The sequence below is a fragment of the Gymnoscopelus braueri genome (assembly GCF_963280865.1).
Source record: "Gymnoscopelus braueri genome assembly, chromosome: 5".
Taxonomy (NCBI): domain Eukaryota; kingdom Metazoa; phylum Chordata; class Actinopteri; order Myctophiformes; family Myctophidae; genus Gymnoscopelus; species Gymnoscopelus braueri.
Genome location: NC_137606.1, coordinates 17,488,617 through 17,494,540, shown reverse-complemented (window position 1 = coordinate 17,494,540; position 5,924 = coordinate 17,488,617).

The following is a 5,924-nucleotide window of genomic DNA, read 5'->3' as shown; positions in this document are numbered from 1 at the left end:
TTTAAAAGCATGTACTTTAACTCAAGTACAAATATGACATGGCATTTTCACTTAGTAATTTGACCAGGAATAGTATCTATACTTTGGCTCAAGTACTTCTTCCACCACAGCAGTAGCTTGGTTGTAACATTGTGTGAGTGAGAACTGTCAGATAAATCAAGAGGAGATGTTGGGAAGCCACTTGAATGCAAGAAAAAGTGATATTTATTTGCTCCTATTCATGCTAATGTTTCTTCAGTAACAGGAGTCTCCCTGTCGCTCCAGCTCTTAATGAACACAAAATACCAGGTGGGTTACAAATTTTGTCCAATCATTTATCAGCTTCATTTTGATAGTGTTCCAGCTTCAATTGTGTCTGCTCATTTCTTTGAGTCATCACTTCCAATTTCACTTGTTTATCCCGTGTCCTGTGTGAGTTCTCACTCTGAAAATGCATTTTCTGTTTACTTAAAGACGGGGTGCCGTGATTATTTCCCCTCCTAAAACATAATTATCAGGTATTATGGTTATACTAGGAGGAAGATTTTTTTCAAAAAAGTGTACAGAAATTGTTAAAATTATGTTTTTATGTGGACACGCCTCCAGTTCATTAAGTATACCATTAGCACCTCCTCCACCACCTTAGCACCACCCACCTGTCCTAGTCCCTCCTCCTCCTCATGCCCACACCTGTTGTTTTATGATAATGAGGGGGAGTGTATATTTTTTATTATGTCACTAAAGGGCTGTATTTCTAAAAAAAACAAAACCATGGCACCACCTCTGGTGCTGGAGAGACAACATAGTCCAGGCATTTTAGGTCAAAATGGGGGTCAACCTCCCACTAATTGCAACAAAACCAAACTCAGCTGATTTTGTATCCTCAATATGTCCTGAATCACAGAAAAAAAGTCGCAAGGAATCGTATGAAGGGAAAGTTTTGAAAATGACCTGTAAGTATAACGCTTTTTGGCCCTTTCTGCTAGATTTGACTATGCTGTATGTGTTCCTTGTAGCAAAACAAGGATACAGAATATCAGTGACAAGAATTTATTATGATCACATAATCACACAACTGATCAAGTACTGATCAAACAACTCAATTAAATTATGCGCACACATATATCGCACTACAAAATGTCAAAATGCTTAAATAGGTGATGTCACAATTTCCCATTGACGCCCATGTTAAAAAAGGATTTGAGCATGTTTTCTTCTCTAAATTCCACAAAAAAGGTTCAATACTGCCCAATATCAATCAGAAACTGTTGGATGTAGTACAGCGCTTGTAAAAAGAAAAAGAAAAAAAGCCTTAACCCTTCGAGTGCTATTGCTGCATTTTATGCATTGTTATGAACTAATGTTCATTTCATATACATTTTTATGTGAAGCACTTTAAGCTGCATTTTCTGTATGAAAGTGAAATAAAGTTATTATTATTATTGTTAATATTATTAATATTATTAATATTATTATTATGAAGTGAATTAAAAATGTTTTAGAAATCAGAACTTATTTATTTTTTTATTACTAAATCCGAAAATAGTCTGGCACTGTCTGGCACTGTAAATTCCACCTGAGGTTTCGGAGGACAATCCCTGATCGAAATATGGTGAACTTCATCATGGAGATGCTGTAAAACCGCAGCTTCACTCTACAGACCAGTAATGGCCAGCAGCTGGCTCAGATGACGAATGAGGAATGGTATTCCCTAAGGGTGTGTTCTCTCCTCAATGCTGTAACATCTACATCTATGACCTACCAGATACAACATGGGGCGGCAGTGGCTCAGGGGTAGAGTGGCCAGGGTAGAGTGAACTGTAAACCGCAAGGTTCCCAGTTCGATCCCGGGCTGGGGGGCTCCCCCAGAGTTAGTGTCGAAGTGACCTTGAGCAAGACGCTGAACCCCTAATTGCTCCCGATGAGCAGGGTAGTGCCTTGCATGGTTTCCTCCGCCATCGGTGTATGAATGTGTGGGTGAATGGGTGAATGTAATGCACAATCTATGCAAAGCGCTTTGGATAAAAGCGCTATACAAATGCACCGTTTACCATTTACAACATGGTTATGTGGACGACCTAGCCATCATGCTGAGATGACTAACATGGAAGCAAAGACCAACAGGATGGCCATAGCTGAATTGGTAGAGAGCCAGCCTCAGAAGCAGAAGGTCTCAAGTTCGATTCCCAGCCCTGCCAAGTTGTTGATGTGTCCCGATGACAATACACTGAACACTTCTGAAACTTAATTTCTCCCACGGGATCAAATAGGTCTAATTATAATTGAAGGTGATGGAAGACTGTCTCAACCAAGACATGGGCACCATGGTAGCCTATCTCCGCAGGTGGCGTTTGTAGCTCAGCATTGGCAAGACAGTGTCGGCGGCATACCATCTTCGCAACAGAGAAGATGGTATCTTCACAACAAAATGCAGTGCTTTACATCAACAAAATCACATGCGCAGTGCTTCACATAAGAATGTATATGAAATGAACATGAAAACCGAGTGCATACAAATGCATAATGCATAATATACAGCAATGGCACTTGAAGGGTTAAGATTAGTTTCTTCCTCTTTTTTTTTAAACAAGCACTGTAATGCATCCAACACAGTTTATGGTTGATAGTGGACAGTATTGAACCTTTTGTGTGGAAATTAGACAAGGAAACATATTTTTTAACATGGGCGTCAATGGGAAATTGTGACATCAGCGCATCACATATTTAAGCATTTTTCAATATGTTCCACCACTGGGATTTCTTAGGACTTTTGATATGTTATAACTAACATATTTATGAAACAAAGTTTCAAGAGTTGAAAGAGTTTCTGTTGCAATTTGTCCTAGGTTAACCCCTTATTATGCATAGAATGCCTATACTTAATATGCCTGTTTAGAATGGGCCACTTAATGGACCCTTCGCTAAACCCCACCCCAAAAGCGATTGTCCAATGCCAGCTTAGCAACCGTTGTTAGCCTGGCACAGGTCTGGCAAGCTTTCGTCACCTGCCATAGCTGCCTGTCAATGTTATTTCGCCCGCACACACACACACACACACACAATAATTTGCAACATAATAGCAAGAACAGGAATCATACCAGATAACGCAATGGTGATGAACCAGCAACAGATTCCACGTACCCAAAACCATTGGATGGTTATTTTCCCAAGCTGAAATCTGCGTTTAAACTGCAAGGCTGCATGGCTGAGTTGTTGAACACATACACAGTTTAACGTCGGGAAAGTTACACGACTCACTCGCCCAGGTGGTGTCACTAATCACCTTAATCGTAACAAAATTCAGAATCACAGCGCTGCCTGTTTCGGATTCCGCACGTTAAAGTATATTCATTCATTTGTTCGTCTATTTATTAACTGTTACTGTAGTCTTACCCTGCGGTACATGAAAACTCCTGTTACAATCATGGATCAACTTCAACCTGGTGTTTGCACTTTCTCCATTTACGGTCCGTACATCTATATAAACGTTCAGATTTCAAATATAAATTGCTTACCCTATGGCCACGGATGTTAAAATGATGCACGGGACTCTCAAAAGTACCCGTATATTCTGTATTGTTCAATAAAAAGCATTTTAATCCGATCGGTGGCCATTTTCTCATAGAGTTATAATGTATCAGAGTGCAATACACCTACCAACCGATAGGGTCGCTTAGTTGAAAGCATATGAAGAAAATGGCCACCGATCAGATTAAAATGCTTTTTATTGAACAATACGGATGATACGGGTACTTTTGAGAGCCCGTACATAAATGTAACATCCATGGCCATGGGATAAGCACTTTATGTTTGAAATATGAACGTTTCTGTAGATATATAAAGCTATAAATGGAGAAAGTGCAAACACCAGGTTGAAATTCATCCATGACGGTCGAGACAGACGACCGTCGTGTATCCATGGCTATTACGCCCTCTAACATTTCCCGTGTTTTTAGTTTATTGAAATAATGTCATGCACATTTGTCCAGTGCATAGCCTACTGCAGGCCTTGTTGACTAGATTTAGAAGAGATTTTGAAGCTATTGCTGCTGAAATGATCGATTATTTTAAAGGGGAAAAGCCGTCATTTAACATGCAAGTCAATGGGTGAGAAGCAGAGATTGCCAGGCGCTGCCAGGCCTGGGTGTGACTAACTTCGCACCACCAGTCACAGAGTGGAGTGGGTGGGGCTTAGCGAAGGGTCCATTGCAGCTTTCTTAAGAACCGCTCATCCAAACAAGTTCAAACTTGATACTGCATTTCTCTGGGTCCTCAGCAACACACCTGCTAAATGTCAACTTCATACAGTGTTCGGTTTTCAAGATATATAATTGTATGTGTAATAACAGTGTGGATGGTGGCCATTTTGAAATTTCCCTTCATGCAAATCCTTGCGACTTTTTTCCTCTCATTCAGGACATATTTAGGATACAAAATGAGTTGAGTTTGTTTTTGTTGCAATTAGTGGGAGGTCAAGTGCCAATATTACTGGACTAACAGGAAGGCCCATGTTACTGAACAAACACTCTATACCAATGATTACAATCAGAATATAGAAGTATGACCCTATATCTTCAAGTGGATAATCTACATCTGCAATAATTGTAGTGGAGAAAAATGTACAATATTTGCCTATTTGACAAATTCAAAAGCATCAAAAGTAGCAGATCCACAAGCTCAAAACACGTATTTTGAGCTTGTAGATCTGCTACTTTTGATGCTTTTGTGTGACGCTGTAGTATGAACAAGTAGGGCGTTAATTTACGAAAAAAACGCAAAAAGTATGGAGATAAGAGGTTTCTGCCCGACAGCAACAAAATGTACTTATCGGTATAGTTGCTTTCTGATATGAGTCTGTTTTTCTCTGATGTTGCATTGGCCTGAACATGCAGCCAGCAGCCCATACTGTTGCTCATAATCAGCCAGGAGGTTTAGAAGGTTCTGTTATACATTTACATGATTTTCAGCAGCTGCTGCGACAGCTGTGCCCTTTATTATGTCTCCTCTGCTCCGCTCAGAAACCACTGTGAATGCTGTTACACTTTCTTCTATTATCTTCTTTTCTTCTATCATTATTATTATCATTGAAAACAGCAGATCTACAACTTACTGTATAGTGGTGTGACACGTTGTGAGCTTGTAGATTGGCTATATTCACTATATTTGAGATAGGGCTTTTAAGGGGTTTATTCATGTATATCTCTGCTGTCCGGCAGGAACCAGCTAACTCCAAAATGTTCATTTTTCAGGAAATGAAGAGTTAGGAGGTTTTGTTCATCATTGATAAGAACAGCTGAATATGGACCTCCAAGCTCACAATGAGGTTGGAGGTCAAAAGGGGGTGGAGCCTGGAGTCCAGCTAAACCAGCTAACTCCACGCCCCTTTGCTAGAGTTAGCTGGTTTAGCAGAAAGTTTGAGGATCCAATGGCGTTAGCTGGTTCGTCAGACGCACTTTTTAATACTTTTCATTGGTTCAATATTTTTTTTACCAACACACAGATGTAAAGGGTGTAAAATTAGAGTTAGCTGGTTCCTGCCGGACAGCAACAAATATATGTATGTACTGTAATATTTTTAAGTTTGGGTCCCAAGAGTCCCTTCCTAGAAATATAGTGGAGTACAATATTTCCAATTGAAATGTAGTGGAGTGAAAGTAAAACAATAAAACAAATACTGTTGTTGTTAAATAATAAAATGTAGGCTACTTAAGTATGGTAAATGTACTTTGTTACTGTCCACCCCTGCCTGTCACGCTCTCTTCCCCCTGCACACCGCGCCACCTCACCACAACACGGCCGGTGGTGACACACCTGAACACCCTGTTGCCTAGCAACAAGCAGACAGCACCTGCTGCCCCCGGTGACCTGCCACCGTGGGCTTTGGAAGAGCCGCTCCAGATGCAGCCAATAACGTCAGTCAGTCTCCGGGAGGCAGCTCAGCAGAC